Raw genomic sequence first — 26,513 nt, forward strand, 5'->3', positions numbered from 1 at the left:
TACCAGAAGCCTACATTACCTAGCACTCTTGCTCGTTCTTTAAACGTTAATAACTTAATTTTAATAGTGATCGGCTTATGATTCTCCATCTCGTCTTTAAGGTTGTAGGGACAGAACTCACCACATGTCTGCTGAAGTTCGCATCCACTGCCATCTATTTCTTAACTGATCTGCCAACCAAAGGAGAAAAATAGGTGTACTGGTTGTCTATATTCATTTAATGAGGCTTAACACAGATTCATAATGCTGTCGTGGCATACAGCATACGGCTGTGTCCAGTTTCTGTGTCTGAGCATGGTCTGGGGGCTCTGTTCATCTAAGCAGGGTAAAAGTGTTGATGGCCCCTCTGGTGGGGGAGGGAGAGAGCAGGGGGAGGAAACAGAAGGCAGGATGCAGTGGGCTCCCAGCAAAGGGAAGAAATTGGGAGGTGAGAAAGGGAGAGAAGCAGAGGAGGGATGCAGGTTGCCTGGTACTGTTAATGATAGCAATAGTAATAATCTCTAACATCGATCAAATTTAGGAAGTGCCCAGCACTCTGCTAAATGCTTCACATGGATGAACACATGTACTCTAACAACTCTGAAAGGTGAGTAATAGTATTATCTCTATTTTGCAGATGGAGAAACTGCGGCACAGAGAGGCTAAGAATCATGCCCATCACCACAAAACCATTAAGTGGCATAACCGGGATGTGAACTAGGCCATCTGAGGCTCCCTGTTAAGCATGCGAACTGCTCACTGCAGCACATATCATGCGTCATACTGTCATTATATTCTGGCTATTATTATTATTGGTGTACATGTGTGTATGTGGGTGCGTTCATGCACGCACACACGCGCGCGTGCACACACACACACACACACACAATGGCCAGGAAGCGAATTGCCATTGCCTTGGTTGCGTGCACATAAATGAGTTAGCCTTGGGAGTCTCTCCTTATGCTTACCTGGAAACAGTATTTTGAGGAAATGGACATCTGGGTGGTACCCATACTGAGGGTGACCAACTTGTCCCAGTTTTCCCCAGACTTCACCAGTTTTATGACCATAAGTCCCATGCCCAGGGAATCCTCTCTTTCCTGGGCAAACCGGAACAGTTGGTCACACTGTCCGTACTAGTATGGAGAACCAACCGTATGTTTTGTTACTTCTTCCCACTGAATACACAAGGGGGCATTGTAACCATTCAGTCATGAATTCCTCAAACATTTATTGAGCGCCTAATTAGAGGTGTGACTGCTGCCCAAGAACCTAGCACCAAGGATGGGGTAGGGCAACAGGAAAGTGAGAAACCTTCCACAATTCTCCATCAGGAAGAATAAAATGTGTATTTAAATAAACAAACACTTCCATAGCACTGACTGTGTGCCAAGCACTGTAATGAGCGCTCTACATCCCAACTCATTTAATCCTCACAAATACCCTGCGGCACAGTTACTGTTACTATCGGCCCCATTGTAAAGAAACAGAGGCAAAGAGAGGTTAAGTACCTTGCCCATCACACAGCTGGCAAGTGGCACAAAGCAGGATTTGAACCCAGGCAAGCCCTCGTTGCTCCAGAATCCACGCCTTCAAACTGCTGTGCTCTGCTGGGAAAAGGACCTTGAAGCCCGGCAAGAACTCTGCATGGCCTCAGTCTCTCTTTCCAGCCCTACTTAGGGGTTTTTCCCTAGCCCGGTGGTTCTTGAACCCTGAGCGCACATTAAAATCACGCAAGAAGTTTGAAAAATAATACCCATTCCCCAGGGCCCCACTCACAGAGATTTCGATTTAACTGAGTCACTCTGATCTGGACCTCGGGATTTTTCAAAGCCGCCCACAAGGATCTACTGCGTAGCTGGGTCTGAGAACCGAGGTGGCTAGGTCCTCCCCTCTAGCAAGCTGGGCTACCCCCAAGCCCAGTCCTCTAATTTGGCGCTTCTCAAATGCTAATGTGCAAATTAATCAGCTAAGGACCTGATTAAAATGCAGATTCTGATTCAGCAGGCTTGGGGTGGGGTGAGGTGGGCCAGAAAGTCAGCATTTCTAACCAGCTCCCAGGGTTTGCTGGTGCTGCTCGTTCATGGACCACCTCTGGAGTAGCGGTGGTCCTTAGACCAGAAGCCTCTGCATCCCCTGCTTGTTAGAAGTGCAGACTCTCAGGCCCCACCCAAGACCAACTGAGTCAAAATCTGCATCTGAATGCACATTCGAGTTTGGGAAGTGCTGCTCAAATCCTGAGCTTCCCACAGGTGCTGGGAATGGGTTTCAGATGTGCCAAGGTATTGTCTCCCCTCAGCTCTCAGGAACTTGGTCAGTGACCTCCAGGGTCCAGCTGCAAGCAGCCTCACTGACCCCATGTGTATGCAAATATTCTAAGATTCGCCACTGACCACCACGGAGAAAAGGGTGAGAAGTCCTGTTCTAATCGAGTCTTGCTGCCCCCTTGCCTCACACTTCCAGCAAGCCTTTGCTCACACTGTTTCTCCCAACTGGGTGGCCTCTGACCAACCTTACCTAATTTCTGAAGTTCAAGCTCATGTCCTAGTTCTTCTTCTATGGAACCATTCCCATTTCCATGTGGCCATTTCAGTCCAACAGACTTTTTTTTCGTATAACAAACACATGATAGCGTTTCCTATGTGCCAGGCACTATTCTAACCTTTAACATTATTCATTCATTTAACTCCCATTTTACAGGTCAGAAAAACTGAGGCACAGAGCAGTGGGGTAAGTTTCCAGGTCACATAGCTAATGAATGGTAGTGTCAAGATTCAAACCCAAATAATCTGGCTTCGGAATCACCACACTGAACCACAACACTAAGATTCTTCTTGCTGCTGTGGGACTTAGAGAAGAATTTGCAAATGATACAGAGTGTGGACAGTGAAAGAAAAGATATTTGTTTTCCGTGGCTGCTGCAACAAAGTACTACAAACCGGGTGGCTTATAATAACAGAAATGTGTTCTTTCACAGTTCTGGAGACCAGAAGTCCAAGCTCGCATTGTCGGCAGGCTCATGCTTCCTTTGGAGGCTCTAGGCAAGGATCCTTCTTTGCCTCTTTCTGGCTTCTTGGTGGTCGCCAGCAATCCTCCGTGTTCCTTGGCTTACAGACACGTTACCCCATCTCTGCCTCCATCATCACATGGCCTTCCACTCTGTGTCTCTCTGTGTCCTCTCCTCTCCTTAAAAGGACACCAGTCATTGCCTCAGGGCCCACCCTGGTCCAGTATGGATGGATTCATCTTTAATTACATCTGCAAAGACCCTATTTCCAAATAAGGTCACATTCTGAGTTTCCAGGTGGACATGAATTTGGGGGGAGGATGCTATTCAACCCAGAACAGAAGAGCATAGAGATTGTCTCAGGGAAGAAAGTGTCTCTTAAAACTCCTCAGCTGCTCACTGTTTGGAAATACTGCTGAAGCCTTTGGACCCATGACTGACGCCCTCCAGATGCAGTGGAGGTGCAGCAAGCAAACCATGGAGTAACTGGACATTTGGGTCAACGGACTGCAATTTCCTCAGTGCCAAAATGACAGCATTTTCCATCTCCATTCAGGGTTGAACATCTGATAGTGCTTGCAGGTTCTCTCCAGACCAAATCGATCAGACTGATTTTTGTGTACAACAGGTACAATAAAGCTGCCACTTCTGAGGATTTTGCAGGTGGCAGGTACAAAGGTGACACGTGCACTGTTCAAGTGGTCAGGCAATATCCAGGTCAGCATATACTGGTGAAGCAGGCTCAGGGATCCCGTGGTGGAGATCTTTCAGGAGAACTACTTGGACATCAGCACTTCTCTGTGAAATATCCAAGTCCTTTCTATGACAAGCTAAGAAGGAATCCTGTCACCACCGCTCCAGGGCTACAGTGTGGATATTCCAAGCCAAGACCAACTGAAGCAACATGCAGAGGAAAGTTCTAACACCAGGAAAAAAACCGAAGAGGTTGGTATCCCTATGCTGCCGACCTTACCACATACATGCAGAAATCCTAGAGAGGGAGATATGTCCTACATTGTTTTAGGCACTCAGGATGACGTGTGGATTTTGAATGAGTCAGTATTAGAGCAGTTAAATGCTGGAATAAAAGTGGAAGCTGCTAATACAGATCAAACAAGTAAAAAAAAAATATGGAACGGAAGTGACAAAAGGTAATGGAAATAGAAAAAAATGACCGTGGGGACGCTACATCCTTATGTACTGACACGGATGGAGAAGTTGCTTCTGAGGATGAGTGGTAGCGTTACTGAGTGCAAGAAATCAAACTCTTCAAATGAGAGGTGTTTCCACGCTGGGCCCTGAGGAAAGATCAGTATTCAAACTGTGCCAAGTGAACCCATTAGCTCATCATTCCTGTTATCACTGCCCCACCTGAAAAGCAGGAAAAGGAAGGAATTGATGTCCCTTGTTGCCAAAGAACCATTTCGGCCAAAGATCTTATAAAAAAGGAAGAACAACACAAAACTTTTTGATCTCTGTAGCTCAGAGGAATTCTCGGATTTGGCTCACAGTTCTGAGAGCCCAGAGACCATCTCAAGCACAGGGGAACAATCAGGCGGCCTTTCGGAGCAGAGAGCAATCTCTTGAAGCTGTGTAGCATGGGTGAGAAGCACCCATGAGATGGGAATATTATTCATGGAAGCACAGGCCACCTTGTCACTTGTCACAGCACCAGAAGATTAAAGAAGCCTGGGGCTTCACGCCCTCTTTGCAAGAAGATTCCGCTGGTTATTAAGATTTTATGGCCAAGCTGAATCGGTGGGTTGCAGAGAAATGATTACCAGGGGCAGGCCAGGATAAAATCATCAGTACTGAGCATCTCCACTCAGTGTGACGTGGGGCGTCATCCATCGTTCATTGGTTCATGCAATTCATGCATTTTCCTTTCTAAATTCACACGGAATTCAAGAGCAATTCTTTAAAACTAGATTATTGGGCTTCCCTGGTGGCGCAGTGGTTGAGAGTCTGCCTGCCAATGGAGGGGACACGGGTTCGAGCCCTGGTCTGGGAAGATCCCACATGCTGCGGAGCAACTAGGCCCGTGAGCCACAATTACTGAGCCTGCGCGTCTGGAGCCTGTGCTCCGCAACAAGAGAGGCCGCGATAGTGAGAGGCCCGCGCACCGCGATGAAGAGTGGCCCCCGCTTGCCACAACTAGAGAAAGCCCTCACACAGAAACGAAGACCCAACACAGCCAAAAATAAATAATAAAATATATATATAATAAAAATAAGTAAATAAAAAAAAAAACTAGATTATCAATCTGGGGACTCCATTTACATGAGAAGTTACTTTAGTCACTACATTGTTCTTCAAAAAAAGGCTCTGGGGGGGGAGCAATTACAAAGATAAACGGGAAAATACATTCATTGACCAAACTCTCTGAAGATTAACCTTTTCCCTAGTTAATTTTACTCCCCACACTTCTCTTCTATTCCGCTGGAGAATGTCCTTAGGCATAAAAATCCAAGGTGGCTATGAGAAAAACACTAAAGGTAATAATCAAAAAACATAAATAATGTGACATGCTATTGATGACTTTACCTTACAGTCAAGCTACATGGTTCTGAGAAATCTAAAGAAAGAGTAAGAATCTTGAAAAAAGAGATTGATTCCACATATGCCTAGAACAATGGTTATTAAACTTCTTGCTAACATACCCTTAAAAGAATTTTGAGAAACTGTACACTCTTTTCCACATTTTAAAAATTGAAGTGGGGCTTCCCTGGTGGCACAGTGGTTAAGAATCTACCTGCCAATGCAGGGGACACGGGTTCGAGCCCTGGTCTGGGAAGATCCCACATGCCACAGAGCAACTAATCCCGTGAGCCACAACTACTGAGCCTGCGCGTCTGGAGCCTGTACTCCGCAACGGGAGAGGCCACGACAGTGAGAGGCCCGCACACCGCGATGAAGAGAGGCCCCCGCTCGCCGCAACTGGAGAAAGCCCTCGCACAGAAACGAAGACCCAACACAGCCAAAAATAAATAAATAAATAAATAAATTTATTTATTTAAAAAAAAATTGAAGTGTAGTTAATAAAAAATAAAATACACAGATCTTAAGGGTTGCTTTCATGTGAACTGTAGACATTTGAGCACCCACCACTGAAAACAAGCTATAGCAAATTTCCATCACCCCCAAATCGCCCCTCATGCCCCTTTCCAGGTAATCCTCCATTTACTGACTCTCCCCCTAGGTTAGTTTTCTTTTGGCACATCTTTAATCTGATATCTAAAATTTTAAAATACACATAATTACTTACAAAGAAGAAAATGATTAGCTAAAGCTTTCCATAGTTCCTTGGTGAGGAAGGATTGAAAGTGAATATGGAACCACCTTGTGTACTATTTATAGTCTGCTATATACACACTTTGACTTAAAGGTGCCTAATTCTCACAGTTTGGGCTTAGGTATTCTCTCAGTCTTTTCTTGGCACTCTTTATTTATTATATCCTGAATAAAATAACCTCACTGGGATTGGTAAGAACATTTGCAACTACGAGTTTAGTGCTCAAAGTTAACCAATCAGGTCAACGGTACCCTTTCTAGAATGCTGCCTTCCTTAACTAGAGTTAGGAAGGGGAGGTAGGAGAGTGTGCTCCCTGCTATATTTGATCATTCCGCTGGCATTTGTCATAGCCTGCCTTGAACCATTGGATAACTGTTCATGGATGGTATATTTTATTCCCCAGCTAGACTGAGATATAATGACAAGGGAACAGAAATTGGAACCAGGAGACCTGGGTAGAAGATTCAATTCTGCCCTTATGTGATCACGGATAGATTCCTCAAACTCTCTGAGCCTCTGTAGACTCTCTTAAATGGGACTAAAACCCACCTCGCTGGGAAAAAATTAGATAAGAAGAATAAAAGTGCTTTGTAAAATGTCAAGTTCTCATCACTGGGAGTTTCTCATTATTCTTTTAATCAGGAGTTCACTCTTATGCTTCTTTTAACCCTCGTTGAGCGTTGCATGTAGAAGGTCTTAACAAATATGTGTTAACTGAGTGATATATTTGTTTATAATAAACAACAATAAGGAGTTGTAAATGTTATTTTTTAGGGAATCAAAAATTTACAAATTAGATTCTCAATTTGCACATACATATGAGTACAGAACTCTTATCTCTGCTTAATATACATATATAAGGTACCAGAAACATGCCACAGTTTACGGAAGAGTGATCTGCAAGTTTCCTTCCTTGATTAATTTGAAGATCTATATGTAAAATTACCACTACTTATTCTTCTTCCACCAGGAAAGTTAAGTAATATCAATACCACATAGTGTAACCTCTCTTTGGAGCATCTACTTTCCATCCTTAATCACATCTGCAGTTCTCCTGAGAACCGTTTCAAACATTTTCACACTTGTATAAATTGTAAAGCACAGAATAAGAAATACTGTTCTGCTAAGAGCATGCCATAGTTGATTTTATGAATCTGGATAATTTAAAAGTCCACCGAGCAAACCACTGTTAAGGTCCCAACTATGAACCAGGTATTCAAACAGGAATTTGGATACAAAAACAAGATGAAGGGGGGCAGGGTGCTGGCCAAGATGGATAAGCCCTCTACATTCTATCTGCCCCACTGATTACATCTGAAAGCTCTGGACAGGAGACAAAAATAACTACGACCACAGTTCACTGAGGACTTGGAAAATAAAATAATAGCAGGCAGATTGGAGAGGGAAATAAAACTTGAAGAAGTCAGTACTATGTTGAATTTCTTGTTGTTGGTTTTTTTCCTCTTTTATTTCCCGGTTTTGACCCCAAGGTAGCCAAGTTGCAGAACTGTGCAGTGGCTCCATCCACCTTGAGGCTCCTCCTTCCCAAACATTCTGAGTCCTCTCTACTCAGCTGACGGGAAAGAGAAGGAGGACCACATGTGAGAGGTTTTAATGGGCCAGGCCCATTCATGGGAATTGGTGCACATCACTTCCATCCACATTCCACTGGTCAGGACTCAGTCACACAGCCACCCATAACTGCAAAGGATGCTGGGAAATGTAGTCCAGCTGTGAGCCCAAGGGGAAAAAAGTAAAATATGGATACTAGTTAGCACTAAAATAGTCTGCGCCACATAAGTGCTTTGGTAGACAAAGGGGTGTACAGAGAGCTTTGTGAACGTAGAGGAGGGACTTCTAAATCAGAACGGGGAGACAGAGACCAGAGAAGGCTTTCTGAAGGACAGGACATGAATTTTGCAGGATAATCAAGAGGGTGAAAACGGGAGCATGGGAGGAGACCACAGCATGTGCAAAGATGCAGAGGCAGGAAATGTGCGAATGAATTTGGGAGAGCCCAAGTGATTCCCTCTTCCTTAGGCATTAGCTGTATGAAGAAAGAGCCAGGAGATGAGTCTGGAAAGGGAGGCAGGAGCCAAGATTTGAGCCAGAAAAACTCTGCAGTATCACTGATGTATTTAAAGCAGAGGCCCAGAGCATTTGATTTCTAATTTAGAAAGAGCCTGGTAATTATGTAGAGGGTGGCTGGAGCCAGGAATAGGAATTAGGAGACTTCCCATTTTCTAGGCAAGAAGCAACATGGGCTTGAAGTAAGCAGTAGGATGCAGTGACAGGATCAGATATGAGATTTGAGATATTCATGAGTCAAAATCTATAGAACTTAGTAACTGATTGAGTATGGTAGATGATATTACGACAGGAGTCAAGGAAAATTCCTAGCTTTCATTCATTTACTGACTCATTCATTCATTCAACAAATATTTATTGACTATCTACTGTGTGTGTGTTCCTCTAGGTGCTGGAGACACAACAGTGAATAAACAAGCAAAGTTCCTGTCCTCATAGAGTTTACATTCTGGTGGAAGATTTTAAAACATTAACAAATATAAATTTATAGTGTGATTAGGGTTGAGATATTTAGCAAATAACATGTTATGTTTGAGATGTCCTTGTGGGACATCTGTGTGAGGGTTGGTTAACTGCATGTTATTTCTATGAGTCTGTTGCTCAGGAGAGAAGCCTTGGCCACAGGTGTAGATTTGGGAGTCATGAGCATATGGGTAGTTGTATGTGACAAAAAAAACCCCCCAAAAAACAAAAAACCAAGAAAACAACAACAACAAAAAACCCAGTAAGGGAATTCATTGGCTGAGGACACCAAAAAGTTCAGGGTTGTTTCTCCAGCTTCAAGCATAGCTGGATCCAAAGGTTTAAATGACAGTATTGGATTTCCGTCTTCTTTTTTCCTCTCTTGGACTTTCTTGGGCTTGATGGCCCCTGGCAACCCCAAAGTCCCCAATTCACATATATTCATTCAACAATTCAGCAGAGGTTTGCTTTTGGTTTGGTTCTTCTGATAGTTCCAGTGGAAAAGTCTCACTGAAGACTATGATTGGTACACTGGGGGTTACATGTCTATTTCTGAGCCAAGGCCTGTAACTCAGAGCATGACACTTGGGGGATGAATAGAAAAAGACAACCCTGCAAAAGAGATGGAGAAGGAGTAGCCAGAGCAGTAGGAGAAGATCCTGAAGCCAGTGATGTCCCAGAAACCAACTCAGTGAGTTTCAAAAAGGACTGAGTCAACAGTCACAGAGGAGGCAGTGAAAACCAGGACAGGAGGAGATGCGACCCAGTACCCTGACCATAAAAGGCCATCAGGTAAAAAGCTAGGCAGTGCCCTTCGGAGGATGGAAGGTGGTATTAAGGAGAAGCTGGTAGAAAGTACACCAGATGTCTGGGAGGAGGATCTGGGAAATTAACTAAATCAAATGGCTCTAAATGTCTCAGCTTCTCGAACTGAGAGGCGTATCAAGAGGACCAGGAAAGCCATGGGCTGAACACAAAGCATCTCTCCTGACTCTCAATTCTGCTATATTATGGTGCAGGATGCAAAAATCTGTGGGGATTTTAAGTGAAAACATTAAACTTTAAAGAGATTTGTACTTGGAAGAGGACTCCTTCAGACTATACTCCCAGAGTTCCTTGCAGTAAGCACTCCTTCCTCTCTGGCTGGGAGTATGTGGGTAAAAAGAACGGGAGGCATGGCTGTTAGTTGTTTGAGCGCTTGCCTGCTGTTCTATGGGAAAAGAGATCACAATTCAAGGATGTTTTAGGACAGATCCACTTACGAATAATGATAATGATGCCTATCATTTGTGAAGCACTTACCACGTAACAGGCACTGTCCTAAGAGCTTGACCTTGGTTATGCCTCACAATAACCCCATGGGATGGAGCACTGTTATAATCACTCCTGTTTTAAAGATGAGGAAGCTGATGCACAGAGAGGTTAAATAACTTACCCAAAGTCACACAGCTCTGGATTTAAACCTAGGGAGTCTGGCTTTTGAGCCAGTGTCCCTAACCACTGCACTACTGCACCGTTGTTCAGTCCCATAGTTTCCATATGGGCCAATGTTTTTGCCAGACTGTAGCTTCTGATACAGGTTCAGAAAAGAAGGTCACTCCTCATACAATGGTCTGTGAATTTCTAGAAGAGGCAGGGTTGGGGAAGCACCATCTGGCAGCTGGGTCTCACCTCTGCCCTACCCAGCCTGTCAACTGGTGACTCAATGGCCATGCCACAGAGGCCCAGAAGCCCTACTCCCCAGGCAGCTTTGCACCGTAACCTTGGAACCATGGGAATTTGTTAGTCCACTGGGTGATGTTTATCTGAACCCTACAATTACCTTTTTGTTTGGACTTGCACTTTTAATTTTTATTGGTTTTAATGCATTCCCCAAATGAAAGAATAATTTCAGAGGTGCTTTATACAATAGCTGGTTTCATTAAAGCATTTCAAGTTAAGCTTTTTATAACCTAAGGATGAAGAAAAAAACAAATCTGCAATTTCACAGTACTAATCTGTTTTCTTTGAATTCATACGCATAAATTACTTTTTACTTTATTTCTGAATGTATACAAAGGTAGCTCAAGCAGTATATGAACCCCCATAGCCCCGTCAACAAGAAATGACCATTTACCCATGGCCAATCTCGCCCATTTCCTGCCCTCTCCCTATATCATCTTGAAGGAAAAACCAGACATCATATCATTTCATTCACAAAAATTTCGGGACATATCCCTAAAAGATAAGGATTATTTTTAAAAACATAGCCACGATACCATGATTATAATTCCTTAACACCAGCAAATAGCCAGTCCATGTTCATATTTCCATAAATTATTTTTAAAATTCTGCTTATTCTACAGCTCTATACCCCTTCAATATTATTAACTTGACTGCTTTTGTTATTGTTGATACATAGTTTAAATTTTTTTCATTATGAAAAATTCAAACCCACAAATGTAGAGAGAATAGTATGATGAACCCCCGTACCCATCACTCAGCTTCAACTATTATCTATATTTGGCCAGTCTTGCTTCATCTGCTTTCCCCTTTCCATCTTCCCCTTTCACTGGCTGTTTATAAAGCAATCCTCAGATAACATTTCCTGTCATTGGGCATGCAGTCTTAGCTTGGTCAGCAGCAAGAAAATGCAGAGGTGTTTTCTGGTAGGCATTTATATATTTATTTCATTTCTAAATCCCTAGAAAAGGATTCGATTAAATGTAACATTGTTAGCGGATCAGATAAACTTACACTTGGTGTTTTGCTGTCTCTTTTTTTTTCCCTGAGCAATGTTTAAAATAAAACCAAATTCTGAACAAATGGCACTAATAGTCTATGACATGAATACCAAACAGAATATTTGTGTCACACAGTCTCTGTCAGCTGTGCCCAGATCTTTTTTTTTAAAATTTATTTATTTTATTTTATTTATTTTATTTTTGGCTGCGTTAGGTCTTCGTTGCTGCGTGCGGGCTTTTCTCTGGTTGCGGCGAGCGGGGGCTACTCTTCGTTGCGGTGCGCGGGCTTCTCATTACGGTGGCTTCTCTTGTTACAGAGCACGGGCTCTAGGCGCGTGGGCTTCAGTAGTTGCGGCGCGTGGGCTTCAGTAGTTGTGGCTCACAGGCTCTAGAGCGCAGGCTCAGTAGTTGTGGCACACGGGCTTAGTTGCTCCGCGGCATGTGGGATCTTCCCAGACCAGGGCTCGAACCCATGTCCCCTGCATTGGCAGGCGGATTCTTAACCACTGCGCCACCAGGGAAGCCCCCAGATCTTTAAAAGTACACATTTTTCCAAGACTAACTGAATAAAAGCTGAAACGCAAAATTTTAAGCCTAACTATAATTTTGAAAAACAAAAAAACCCAAAAAAGTAAAGAGACACCATCAGCTGGTTTAGATTCCAAATGGGGCCTGAATCATGACACTCCACTGGCAAAGCCCCTGGGTTCCTCTCACACTCCTTCTGGGTTTTAAAATCCACTGTTTTCCAAACAGCTCTTGGGGGACTTTTGAGAATTGTGCATCTGCTTGCCTGCGAGACAGAAGAAGTAGTTCAGGCTTTGGGTTCTCATAAGGTAGCACCACAGATCACAATTTGTTGAGATTTACTGAGATGACCTTGTTTTGTCTTGTGGAGAGTTACCATGAAATCCACAGTAACACCCACAATAACTGTGAAATCATAGTGTGCCACCATATTGCTCATGCTGCTGTTGCCACCACAAGCAAATGACAAATGACAGCCATATTGGCTTGTACACCATTAAGAACCCGGGGGTAATGAAAACTTGTCACAGGTTAGGTCAAGCAACTAGCAAGAGAAGTGTGGTTCAGCATTTTCAGTGCTAACAGCAGAAAATCTGGGCAAACAAAAGGTGATTGGTTGGACTTCCCTGGTGGCGCAGTGGTTAAGAATCTGCCTGCCAAGGCAGGGGACATGGGTTCGAGCCCTGGTCAGGGAAGATCCCACATGCCGCGGAGCAGCTAAGCCCATGCGCCACAACTACCGAGCCTGCAGGCCACAACTACTGAAGCCCGCGTGCCTAGAGCCGGTGCTCCACAACAAGTGCAGCAAGAGATGCCACCGCAATGGGAAGCCCGCGCACCGCAACAAAGAGTAGCCCCCGCTCGCCGCAACTAGAGAAAGCCCGTGCATAGCAATGAAGACCCAACGCAACCAAAAATAAATTAATTAATTAATTAATTAATTTTAAAAAAAGTGATTGGTTAGGATTGTAAATTGGTTCAATACTTTTGCAAAAGTTTTGGCAGTACCTATTAAAGCTAAACGTGCATATACCCTATGGTCCAAGCAATTCCACTTTATGGCGCTATAGGTCAGAATAGTGCTTACCCTGGGGCACTGGCTGAGGGGGGGCAAGAGTGAGCTTTCTGGGGCTCTGGAAATGTTCTGTATCTTGATCTGATGGAGGTCACACAGGTGTAGACATAGGTAAACATTCACTGAACTGTGCACTCTCCTGTAAGTAGACCTCAAAAGAGAAAAGTAATTTATAAAAATTCAGAATAAAGAGGCTTTGCAAAGTGCTGGCAACTTAAGAGGACCTCTGTCTCTGGATTAAGACAAACTGCTATGCTCGGCAGGAACTCATAGCTTCTCAGGTAGAAGACCCCCAATCAAAAGCTGGGGCTTAGGGTGAAGTCTCTACTTTCCCCTATGACAGTTGGTCTCACCCATCCCTTTCTCCAAGAACTTGGGTCCCACTGAGATAAAGACCCACCTTTTCTAGAAGGGCATTGCTATATTTTCAGGCACTGATAAAGACCTTACTTCTGGCACTGTTTGACTGTTCAAATGGCCTTTCTTTGATGAATTGAGTCCAATGGTTGATGGTCAGGTTGCTTTTGAATTGTCCTTTCTTGGCAAAGTCAGAACTGTCATATTATATCCCAAATCACTTTTTAAAATTAAGTTACATGGCAGGCTCTGTTGATATTGCTTACTATTTGTTCATAGCTATATTATAGCCTCTGTCATTTAACACTGCGTTTGAGTATCCTTTATTCATTGTGTGTTTAGTAATTCAGGTGCATGCATTTGGTGGTAAATCATTGAAAAACCACCACAGCTAAGTTTCTACGTTGATATGCTACTGGCAGAGGAGTGTAACTCTCCCAGTGCTTATACCTGGTAAGCATTACTTGCGCTAAGTTCCTCTCCATTCTCAGATGTCAGAGAAACTTTATTTTGTAAAGGGAGGCAGACCTGTACCTTAGGTCCTCAACCTGAGAAACAAATGGACTCCTGGTGAGTCCAGCATTGAGACAGTCCCTCTCAAATCGCCAGCCCCTTGCAAAGGAGGCAGACCTGATGGAAAAGCATCAAGCTGTCAGTGGATGGATGTGGTTTTCAGTTTACGATGAGAAAATGGGAGAGACACAAACAAAAAACAAAACCCCGAAGTGTGAAGAGCACAGAGAAGCTTGGAGTCAAAATATGAATAAATCCAAGCGCATTTTCTAGGTTAAAGTGGTTTTATGTTTGTTTATATGTAGGCATAGGAAATGTGATAGTATTAATGCATGTATATGGCTATGATTTAGAAGGAATTGATGCTAAATTGGGAAACAAAGCGACGTTACATGAACCAAAACTGAACACTGTTTTATTATTTATGACTTGGTATCATAACCTTATGGCATCTTTTAAATAAGAAAAAAGAAACCTGTTAGGATATAATGAATTAAAGCTGTGGAAGCTTTCTACAGATAAAAAATGCTCTATATTTCAAGGCATTACATTCCCTGGATATTTTTATTTGATTTTAATTCAATGGTCAAATTTTTATGGCTGTGTGAAGAGTTGAGAAAGGTTCCATCAGCTGCTTTTGAATTATTATAATAGGGGGAAACATAGTATACCTTTGCTATTTAAAAGATTTTTTAAAAGATCAGAACATGTTCTACTTCATGGTATCAAACACAGAGCAAAATGGCTCTAATTGGGAACATACTTGGGCAAACGACTAGATTAAAATGACTGAGAGTTATAAATGTCTGAAATGTCTATTTCAGGCACAAGTAGGGGAAATGGCACTAATTTCTAGAGTGCACACATAATGATTAAATTAGCCCGGAGAGATGAAGAGTATATCAGCATGTACCCTGGAGAAGAAACGCCATATGAATCAGGAATGAGCCAATCGACTCTTTAGTGAGTGGCGTCACCATGAGAAAGGCCTCCGCCGATTGCTGCTACCCCTCCAATCACATGATCATCTAACTAGCTCATTTCTCCAGAATCCCATTACCTTCCTCTGTAGTGTCCACCAAACTAAATAAAATACAATCTGCAACTCCGTCCCTTAGCCAATTGCTCTTTGTGGTCCTTTTTAGATCCTTTTAAGTAAGTCCCAATAGATGGACCAGGCTTATATTGGTAAAATGGAAAATGCCAACTAACCTTTGACTTTTGACTTAACCTCTGACTCAGTGGACGCCAACATTTATGTCTTCTCCTCAGCCTTGCTTTTGGAATAAGTTGGTGGATCATACCAATCAAGATATGCAAAGACTCAGATATGCACACGTCTAGTCCCCATGCACACGCAGGCACTTTGCTGCTCTTAGCTGCTAACTCCTGGGCCCAACAAACAAGATCAGGGCACCCCCTGCCTCCCTTGTTTCAACCTATCTGGATGTGTGTGTGGTTAGAGAATATTCTAAGATGAGAGGAAATGGTCTGCATGGCAGCAGGTTTATGGTGTGGATGCTGAATAAAGGGGCAGTCACTGTTGGTAGGGGCCCTGCCCACATCCCCTGTGCACTAACCTCTCCAGTATATGCTGACAGTGTCCTGCTTCAAGCAGTGTCTGCGATTCCCTGCCTGAGGTTTTCTCTTGGCCTGAGAATAGAGGAATCTAGAAGGGCCATGGCGTAAGCACCTCATGAAAGCAGCCCTCATTCGACACTGGATGGATTGAGAGGTAAATACACCAGCTTCCTTGCCCCTCAGTTGGATATAACTCCCTGAGTTCCCCGGTGGGAGCGAGCCCCAGTTGCCCGCGGAGGCGATATGCTCCATAACGCACTCTTTCCTGCCGTGCTTCCCTGCTCCCTACCGGAGCTTCAGATCACCTCCCAAATAAACTTCCTGTCCTTAAATCCTTGTTTCAGGGTCTGTGTCTTTGTGACCTAACCTAGGCCAGATGGGTTTGGACTCAAGGAATCATAGCAATCAGAACTCAAAGAGGCGAATTTGCCTTGTCTTTGCCATTTGCTCTCTGTGACCATAGGTGAATTAGTTTATCTCTCTGAGCCTCAGTTTCTTCACCTATAAAATAGGGATAATAGTACACCTCTGCTGCCTAACAGTGTCGTTGGGAGGTGTGAATGAGAAAACGTATGTGTAAGCGTTCAAAACTGTAAAGAACCACACAAATATTCATTATAGTTCATGAGAACTGTTCTCCTCCTTACCCCACCCAGGCAAGACTTCTTTTAAACATTTTATTTGAAATAATTATAGACTCACAGGAAGTTGTAACAATAGTATAATACATAGAGTCCCATGTATCCTTCACCCAGCTTCCTCCGATGGTGACATCTAATATGATGCTAGTAGGATATCAAAACCAGGAAACTGATGTTGCTACAGTGCTGTTAACTAGACTACTGACCTTATTCAGTTTTATGCTTTTAAAGTACTTACCAATCTGCCATTCTATTTCTCCTCAGTCCTCTGGCCTCCATTCTCCCTGTCTCTAGTGACCTTTGAGGAGTCTAAACTAGCCACTTGGATCACTAACTCTTAGTGTCCCCCCCATTAGAGCACGTACTGACCGAGCACCTTCAACCATTGTCCTAACCACACTTCAAAACTGTGCGACAAAATTCTATTCCTTTTAATCTAAATCCTTTGTCACTGCCTCTTGACCAATAACAGGTAGGCTTCGCAGACGAAATCCCAAGATCCTGGATCCTGCTAAGCAACTTCCTAAAGTGGTGAATGCAGCAGTTACCAAAAGAGCTGTTTCCAAAGATGAATTGGATAACAATATTTTCATTAGGAGGTTAATACATTTTCTTTAGTTGCTTTAGAAGTCTTGGATAAATGCCTCCTTGTTTAGTTGATTCATATCCTGCTTAATTTTTCACGTTGTCCTGTCACCCCTTCCTTAGTACTCCTGGGACTTCACCTTCAGTGCCCGGAGAAAAAGTGGGGGGAACCTTTTCTCCATCAATCCTCTCATGAAGCGAAGGGTCGCGGGGTCATTCGCAGTAGTGCCTCAGTAATCTCCTACTCTCTCTTTGAATGCAACCATTATTCCTCCTTGAACAGATAATTTATCTCCTCCCTGACTGCCTTCTTGGTTAAAGGTTAACAAAAATGACATACCCTTCAAGTTCCAACCCTTGGAATGCACAGACCCCTGCTGCCAACAAAGTCTTTCAAACCAAGAAAACAGAAAATATACTAGAGCTAAGTCTCTGAAACTGCTGCCATTTCCCTTTCTTCTTGATGCCTATGAGTCTTGGTGACCATCCTGATCTTCTGAAAACATTTCAGAACATACATTTTCAAGGATCCAAGGTTGTCCCTCTTGTCGTAATACAGGATCCATTTTCCAAGTGCCTCTCAAGGCCTTCCAGCACTCCAATCTTTGCTCGTAAGTTCTCTCTTGGAGCTCTTGTCCTCCTTCCTGGTTTTAAGCCATTAGCTCTACAGATGTTATTCCAACACTACATCTCATTCCCAGCCTCTCTCAAGGCATCTGATCCCACACTCCACTTGCCTACAAGTCCCACCTCCATGGGTCAGACCACCATTCTCATAGTAGCCTGGACGTCAACTCTCAGGCTTCTTTCGCTCCTTATTAAGAAGCTCCTGGAACCGCCTGGCCCCATTCTGTCATTCCCACCCCACACAATCACCACCCACCAAAGCACTGCAGGATCTCATATGTCTAAGAAATTTGTCTTAGTGACATTCTAACTTTGGCCAAACCCGAGAGTGCTTTAGAAAAACATCAGAGGCCAAGGAAAAGGACAACAGCCACCTCTGCTGATCCCAACCCACAGATCAAACACTGAGAGACTCCAGGCCCAGGCCCAGATCACTGGTTTTTGCTCCAGTTATTCTTTTATTTTTAAATTAATTTTTATTGGAGTATAGTTGCTTTACAATGTTGTGTTAGTTTCTACAGTACAGCAAAATGAATCATCTATACATATACATATATCCCCTCTTTTTTGGATTTCCTTCCCATTTAGGTCACCACAGTGCATTAAGTAGAGTTCCCTGTGCTATACAGTAGGTTCTCATTTGTTGTCTATTTTATACATAGTATCAATAGTGTATATGTGTCAGTCCCCATCTCCCAATTCCTCCCACCCCACACCCCCTTCCAATTATTCTTCTTGACTAAAACTGCCCTCCAGACTCTTTTCCACCTGTGAAATTCCACCTAGGCTTAAAGGATCTGGACACTCCTAACCTGGTTTGTACCATTTGTTGGCACTAATGCTATACCACCTGGTACTGTTTGCTAATTTTCTATAGCCCTTATCTTCCTCAACTCCACTGCAAGCTCCTAAGGGGCAGAGATAATGTCTTCTACATTTCTGCAACCTCCATAGCACCTAGGAGTCTGCCTCATTCAGAAGTGGCACCATGTATTTCTCACGATGGGTTGATATCCATAACTCCCAACAAAACAAAAGGAAAAGCAATGAAACCAATTCTTACTGAGCAGCTATAGATGACCCACAGCTTTCTCTAACTACCTAATCTAATGTAAGTGTCCCACTCCCTGAACTATCACATTACCCAGTTTGGTTGTCTTCATAGCAGTTATTGCTACTGGAAATTATCATGTTCAGTTATTAATTTATGTAATGGATGCTGTGTTGTGCCTTTTGGATCCTCCTTTCTGGACTAGTTTTCATTCCTCCAGGCATTGGGAGTGATGGCTGCTGAGTGTTCTCAGCTGAGTGTCCCTCCAAGAATTGCCCTTGGAAGTGACCACTTGGCCTTTGATCATACCTCTTCCCTGGGGCAGCCTGGATTTAATGACTGGTCAGAGTAGGGGTATAAGGGCTGACATGCTAGTCTTGCCTCAGGGAAACTCCAAAGTGTTATCCCAGTTCCAGAGCTTCTGTGGGGGTGGCTGAAGCCTCTGCTACACCTGCATTATTACAGTTCAACTTCTCCCTGACAGTCTCTGCCGTCTCTCTTCCCTCCCTCCCCTTCCAGTGTTGTTCCTAGGAGCATCCATAATAAACTTCCTGGGTGCACGTCTGCATTGCAGTCTGTTTCCAGGGAACATGACTTAAGAACATTTACTTGTTCATTGTCAGTTCTCACTAGAATGTTCCATGAGAGCAGGGACCTTATCTGTCTCATTTACTGCTGGGCCTAGAATAGTGCCTGGCACATGATGGGTGCTCAAAAAATATTTGTAGACTATGAATGAATGACTTTTATTTATCTAAGTCTCGCAACTCTACCTCATTTTCCATATGAGAAAATAAGCACAGAGAGGTCAATTAAATATCCCAAGGATACACAGCCAGTCAGTAGTGGAACCAGGACCACACTTGTATGAATCCAATATTTACACTGTTTTCAAAACCAAGTATGGCCTCTTGATGTCTTCGTCATTGTGGGTAGTACCGCCTGTTTGGCTGAGGGCCACGTGTCTTTGGCTTTTGTGGTCTGGCTGACTTCTTGGCGCACTTGGCATGGAAACCTCAATTTAGCCTTTAACTCTTCTCTCTCTATTCTCTAACTCACCCACACCACTGGCATCTTCCATGCTTCTCTATACAACTTTACTCCAAAATGCCTTTTCTCCTCTGATTTCACTGACCACGTTGATCCAGAGGCTGATTAATCCCCAATTCAATCTGCACAGTCCTTGCATTACTCTCACCTCCTTCAGTTGACCCTATATGTCACTCTCGACATTCTCTTCTTCACCAGTTTCTCCACCACAGTCAGGGGCCAAGCAGGATATAGAATTCATACCAGATGATTTAAATTAAGAAAACTCAATTGAAGGAACAACACCCTGAAGTAGAGGCAGGGTTAGGGGAACAAACTGAGATGGCAAGGCACTCTGGAACCAGTAAGAGTGGGAAGCTGTTGCCACCCTAGGGCTGAAGGGACGAGGGAAGGAAATAGTGTTACTTAAGCCTGGTGGGAGTTGGAGCCACGGAGGAGGGGCCTCCCAGTGGAAGAGGTAATTCTGAGGGTTGCAGATACTATCAGACACAGGATGCCAAAGCAGGGAAAGAGCAGGGAAAGAGCAGGGAAGAAATTCCCTGGCTTCTCTCTCCCACCACTCAGATCTCCTGCTGGTGTCTCCCACTGGCCAACCCCAGCTGTATGCCAGGTGGCAAAGGAGACTGGGTGATGCAGTGCCTAAGTTCCTGAGGCACAGAACAGGGCAGAGAGGGGCAGAGAATGGATCTAGGAGTTGGGAGGGGCAAAAGAGGAAGCAACACATCTCAATTCTCCAACAGAACAGCTAATTTTCACGTCCCACCTACACCATCCCACAACATGATTCCATTTGTAAATTACAGTACAGACTATGAAGCCCTTTGAAACACACATATCCTTTGATCCTCACAACATCTCCCATTTTACAGATAAGGAAACAAGCTTAGAGAATTTGTGACTCACCCAAGATCATCACACAGCTAAGAAATGGCACAGTTAAAACATGAGCTCAGATTTGTGAGTTCAAACTTTTTAACCAAAATCAGGGCTCAATTTGCACACGCGGTTAGGGTGTATATTCTCTGGAACGTCTCTCCATTCCTACCCTCTCCACTTTCTACACACCCATACACCATGTTATGTTCATTCTTCTAGCTAACTTACCTTTTGAGTTGACCTTCTCCTGCTCTTCAACACTTCTGCTTAGGACACCCTCATCTCTCATCATCACTCCTCCTCCCAGTTAACATAGGCCCATCAGCTCCCTCTTCAGCACCTCATCGCCTCACCAGCTGCCTCTTGCCTCAAATATTGAAATGTGGTCATGCACAGTGCTGCACTATCCAATACGGTCACCATGAGCCACTTGAAATATGGGTGGTGTGACTGAGGAACTAATTTTCTATTTCATCTTAATAAATTTAAATTTAAAATGGATACTTAGGGGCTTCCCTGGTGGCACAGTGGTTGAGAATCTGCCTGCTAATGCAGGGAACACGGGTTCGAGCCCTGGTCTGGGAAGATCCCACATGCCGTGGAGCAACTGGGCCCGTGAGCCACAATTACTGAGCCTGCGCGTCTGGAGCCTGTGCTCCACAACAAGAGAGGCCGTGATAGTGAGAGGCCCGCGCACCGCGATGAAGAGTGGCCCCCACTCGCCGCAACTAGAGAAAGCCCTCGCACAGAAACAAAGACCCAACACAGCCATAAATAAATAAAAATAAATTTAAAATAAAATAAAATAAAATAAAATAAAATGGATACTTGGGGACTTCCCTGGTGGCGCAGTGGTTGAGAATCTGCCTGCCGATGCAGGGGACACGGGTTCGAGCCCTGGTCCAGGAAGATCCCACAGGCCACGGAGCAACTAAGCCTGTGTGCCACAACTGCTGAGCCTGCCCTCTAGAGCCCGCGAGCCACAACTACCGAGCCCGCACACACCACAACTACTGAAGCCCATGCGCCTAGAGCCCGTGCTCCACAACAAGAGAAGCCACCGCAATGAGAAGCCCGCGCACCACAATGAAGAGCAGCCCCCGCTCACCGCAACTAGAGAAAGCCCGCGCGCTGCAACAAAGACCCAATGCAGCCATAAATAAATAAATAAATAAATAAATAAATAAATAAGACATACTGCTTGATAGTGTGTCAACTCAAAAAAATAAAATAAAATGAAATAAAATGGATACTTGGAGCTTTATCCCTGCCCACCCCCCCACTATCCTTCAGCACAGACTGTGCTTAGTAACTTTCTTCCAAGGAACAGTGTATAGAAAGGGAGAGAAAAAGTAACTTAGAGTGCAGAAACCTGGCAAACCCTACCTCAGTCAAGTGATCAAGATCAACATCACCAGTAATAAGTCATGTTGATAGTATGTACCCTTGATATGATGGGATGAGAATGGCACTTCCCCTCTGTGGTCTCCCTCTCCAGATCCCATTTGGAAATATCAGCCAAACCCCAATCGAGGGAAATTCTTCAAAATACCTGACCAGTAATCCTCAAAACTGTAAGGTCACAAGAAACAAGGAAAGTCTGAGAAGCTATCACAGACCAGAAGAGGCTAAGGATACATGATTAAATACAATGTGGTGTCCTGGATTGGATCTTGGAAGAGAATAAGGACATTAGTGGAAAAACTGGTGAAATCCAAATACAGACTGGGGTTTAGTGAATAGTAATGTATCAGTGTTGTGTTTTGGGCTGTGACAAATGTCCACAGTAATGTAAGATGTTAACAATAGGGAAACATACAAGCTGTATACAGGAACCTCTGTATCATCTCTGCAACTTTTCTGTAAATGTAAAATTATTCTAAAATAAAAACATTATTTAAAATAAAAATAAAGAGGGCTTCCCTGGTGGCGCAGTGGTTGAGAGTCTGCCTGCCAATGCAGGGGACACGGGTTCGAGCCCTGGTCTGGGAGGATCCCACATGCCGCGGAGCAACTGGGCCCGTGAGCCACAACTACTGAGCCTGCGCGTCTGGAGCCTGTGCTCCGCAACAAGAGAGGCCGCGACAGTGAGAGGCCTGCGCACCGCGATGAAGAGTGGCCCCCGCTTGCCACAGCTGGAGAAAGCCCTCGCACAGAAATGAAGACCCAACACAGCCAAAAATAAATAAATAAATAAATAAATTTTAAAAAAACACCAGGTGCAAATGGTTTAAAATAAATAAATAAATAAAAATAAAGAATAAAACTGTTATTCAAATCAGTTATTGGAAAACTTTTAAGTATGTTTGGAACAACTTGAGTATGTTAACTTACTTTTCCAGCTGTAAATTTTAGGAAATCTAAATACAGATCAAGTATTTCCAGTGAAAATTTAGCATCTAAAATGAGATGTGTTACAAGTATAAAATACATACCAGATTTTGAAGACTTCATACAAAACAAAAGAAAGTTAAGTATCTTAATAATTTCTAAAACACTGATTACATGTTGAGATGATATTCTGGATATATTAGGTTCAATAAAATATATCACTAAAATTAATTTCACTTATTTCATTTTGTGTTTTTTAATATGGCTAGTAGAAATTTTAGACTACACATGTGACCTGTGTTATATTTCTATTGGGGGTTAGGAATATAGACCCTTGAGCCAAACAGCCTGGGTTGAGATCCCAGCTCTGTACCAAGAAACTGATTAACCTTGAGCAAGTTAGTTAACCTTTCTGTGTCACAGTTATCCATCTGTAAATAGAGTACCTACCTCACAGGGTTGTTGGGAGGATTCAATAAGTTTATCTGTATAATGTGCTGAGTTATAGCAAGCACTGAAACATAGCGAGCACTCAATAAATGCTAGCCATTATCATTACAGTAGGGCTGTTTATAGCCAAAGGATGTTCGGAGGTTCAACAGAGTGCTGAAGTGATTCACTGCCAAAGCAGAGAGGAAACAAGGTGGAAGGATCCTCACTGCTTTCTTCTCCTGCCCTCCGCCTTCCTGCTTAGTCTCTATGGGAAGCTGGCCAGCAAGTGAGCCCAGGCGAGGCCATCCACAGTGCTCAACTTCCCCAGGCACAGAGTAAGGCAGAGAGAGGTGGGGAATTGATCTAGCAGGGGAACTGGGGGGGTGGGGTGGGGTGGGAGTGAGACAAAGGAAGAGAACCTACACACCTCACTACTCCTGTAGCAACCAAAAGCTTAAAGCATCCTGCTTTCCAAGCCCTCAGCCCCACCTCTCTGACCCACCCTTGATTCTCAGAACAGCCATGTTTAGTGAGTTTCCCTCAGCCCCTCCCACCACCTATTTTCTAGGGGACTCGGCCTTGCCACGCCCAGAGCCTCTCAGCCATCGCCTGTCCTGGACTCAGCCTTTTAGAGATGAGTCATGTACATAAAGAGATGGACATTTTTTTGCCTTATCACTGATTTCTTGCCTTTATTCTATAAAGGAAGTGGGCTTATCTTTGAAGGCAAAGAGCAGATATTCTCAATATTATGTACACCCCACTGCAGCCTGAACTGACTGATTGATGATGATGATGAGAATGATGATTAATGATTAACGACCTCAGAATTGTGTTTTGAGTGTTTTGGGTTTTTTTCCCCTACAAGATTCTTCCCAGTGTTCCTAATAAGTACCTTAGCTGGCCAAGTCACCATTTCCTGAAATTAATGAAGCTGGGGTGGATCTCCTTTGTGTAGGGTGAACTGACCCCACTAGCCCTCTTCTCATGCTGGCCATATGGTCTCGCTTCTGCTTGGTTTTTCCAGGGCACATGTGCAGGGAATCCAATAATGGAATCCAGCCAGCCCCTGGGCTATGATGTAAATAGGAATCTTCTAGCACCCCGACACTCCCTGGGGAATCTCTCTAATTAATTAAGTTTAAAACACACTCACACGCAAGTACTCTTTCTCATGGTGTTAGGTGGCCTTAACACTACTCTATTTTGGGGGTGTGGCTCTGCTTTTAAGGATAGGGAGCACATGATTCTGTGACCCTGGTTACTTAAGTGCTCAATCTCATTAAGTTCCTAAAATCATCACCTACTCCTAGGATCTCCCAATGGGCTGCTTCCCCTGCCAATATTTATGCATTTTAGGCTATTTTGTTAGGTGCATACACGTTTAGAATTGTTTTATCTTTCTGAGGAATTGAATCCTTTCTAATGATCTAGTGACCCCTCCTAACCCTGATAATGCTTTTTATCTTAAAGTCTATATTCCCCAGTGTAGCTTTCTTTGGGTTAGTAATTGCCTGGTGTGTCTTTTTTATCCTGTTACTTTCTGCCTTTCTGCATACTTATGACTTAAGTGTGGCTCTTGTAATGGACATATAGCTATATTTTTAAAAACCCTATATCTGACAATTGTCTAGTTTAATTCACTTGCATATTTGGTGAGTAACAGTTTTGGACTAGTAATATTTGGACTCGGCTTGCCATTTTTTAATTTTTTATTTGTCCTGCTTTCACTGTGATTCTTTTTCTTTCTCATTTCTTGCCATTTTTTGGATTGTTTGCGGCTTATTTTCTATTTGTTTCCTTATTTCATTGTTCCTTTTTACTTGTTTGGACTTTATAGACTCTTTTTTTTATTCTCTTGGTGATTACTCTTGAAATTTTATCATGTATATTTAACTTACAAAGTCAAAAATTAAACAACATTTTGACTTCCCTATAGAACAGGAATTGGCAAACTGTGGCCCAATGATCAAATCTGCCCATCACCTGTCTTTGTAAAAAAGGTTGATTGGAACACAACCACATTCTTTCATTTTCATACTGTCTATGACCACTTTCAGGCTACAATGGCAGAGTTTCACAGTCATGACAAAGACTGTATGGTCTGCAAAACTTAGAGTATTTCCTATCTGCCCTTTCACAGAAAAAAATTGCCAACCCCTGTTCTCTAACATTATTCCTAAGGATTTTAGGAGATCTTAACTTCCCTCTCCTGACTTGTATGTGATTACTGTCCAAGAGTTTATTTTTGTCATTTTTTCTTAACTCTATAAATTCAACTTTAGTATTCCTTTTTTCCCAAATATTATTTGTTCATATATATACATTTTTACATGTTTGCTCATATGTATATATGTTTCTAATGCTCACCATTCCTTTTTGCATCTCAGATCATCCTTCCAACAGAATTTTCCTTCTTCCTGAAGTATAATTTTTAGATGTTCCTTTAGTGAAGATTTTTTGGTAGCAAATCCCTTGGTTTTTGTGTATTTATAAATATCTTAATTTTACCCTCCTTGAAATATGATTTTCTGAGCACATAAGTCTAAGCTGTAAGTTATTTTCTCTCAACAATTGGGAAATATTATTCTACTGTCCTCTGACTTCCATTGTTGTTGAAGGCAACTGTTAGTCTAATTGTCATTCCTTTGAGGATGATCCATCTTTTCTCTCTGGCCCCTTTTAAGATCTCTCAGCAGTTGGTGTTCTGCAGTTGAATTATGATGTGTTTAGGCAGGAATTTTCATTTTTTTTTAATATCCTTCTTGGTATAAGTTATGATTCTTGTGTATGTGTTATTACATTTTTCATCTGTCTCGGAAGATTCATGATATTATCTCTTCAAATCAATCACTCTCTTTCTTCTTTCTCCCTCCCCCTGTCCCCGCCTTAGCTTGAAACTCCATTTACATTCCTGTTTGACCTTTTCATTCTAGCCTCCAATCACTTAATCTCTCTTTCATATTTTCCATCTCCTTCCCTCTCTGTGCTGCATTCCGGGTAATTTCTAATCCTCTCTTCAGCTGGATTTAATCTACTGTTTAACCAGTCCGCTTGGGGTTTTGTTTCAATAATTGTTTTTTTATTTATAGGAGCTCCATTTAAAAAATCTTCCTGTATAGCACAGGGAACTATATTCAACATCCTGTAATAAACTATAATGGAAAAGAATCTGAAAAAGAATACGTATATACATGTATAACAATCACTTTGCTGTATACCAGAAACTAACACAACATTGTAAATCAACTATACTTTAATTTAAAAAAATCTTTCTGATTATTTCTCCTAGCCTACTGTTGCCTGCTTATCTGT

The 26,513-nt window shown here is 43.0% G+C and overlaps 1 protein-coding gene and 1 pseudogene across 3 annotated transcripts in view; one reads left to right on the plus strand and one right to left on the minus strand.

Annotated features, from left to right (window-relative positions):
* The window catches only part of RAI2 (retinoic acid induced 2), a 402,071-nt gene that overhangs the window by 128,830 nt on the left and 246,728 nt on the right, over window positions 1-26,513 (minus strand). For 2 of the 3 annotated variants that reach the window (XM_036841004.1, XM_036841001.1), the window contains one exon: window positions 122-170. The exons of the other annotated variant lie outside the window; for it this stretch is intronic. The gene's annotated coding sequence lies outside the window, so the exon portion shown is untranslated. The remainder of the gene's footprint in view (window positions 1-121; window positions 171-26,513) is intronic. 3 annotated transcript variants of the gene reach the window in all.
* LOC118888949 lies at window positions 3,992-4,740 on the plus strand (annotated as a pseudogene).

The sequence above is a fragment of the Balaenoptera musculus genome, chromosome X (genome assembly GCF_009873245.2).
Source record: "Balaenoptera musculus isolate JJ_BM4_2016_0621 chromosome X, mBalMus1.pri.v3, whole genome shotgun sequence".
Taxonomy (NCBI): Eukaryota; Metazoa; Chordata; class Mammalia; order Artiodactyla; family Balaenopteridae; genus Balaenoptera; species Balaenoptera musculus.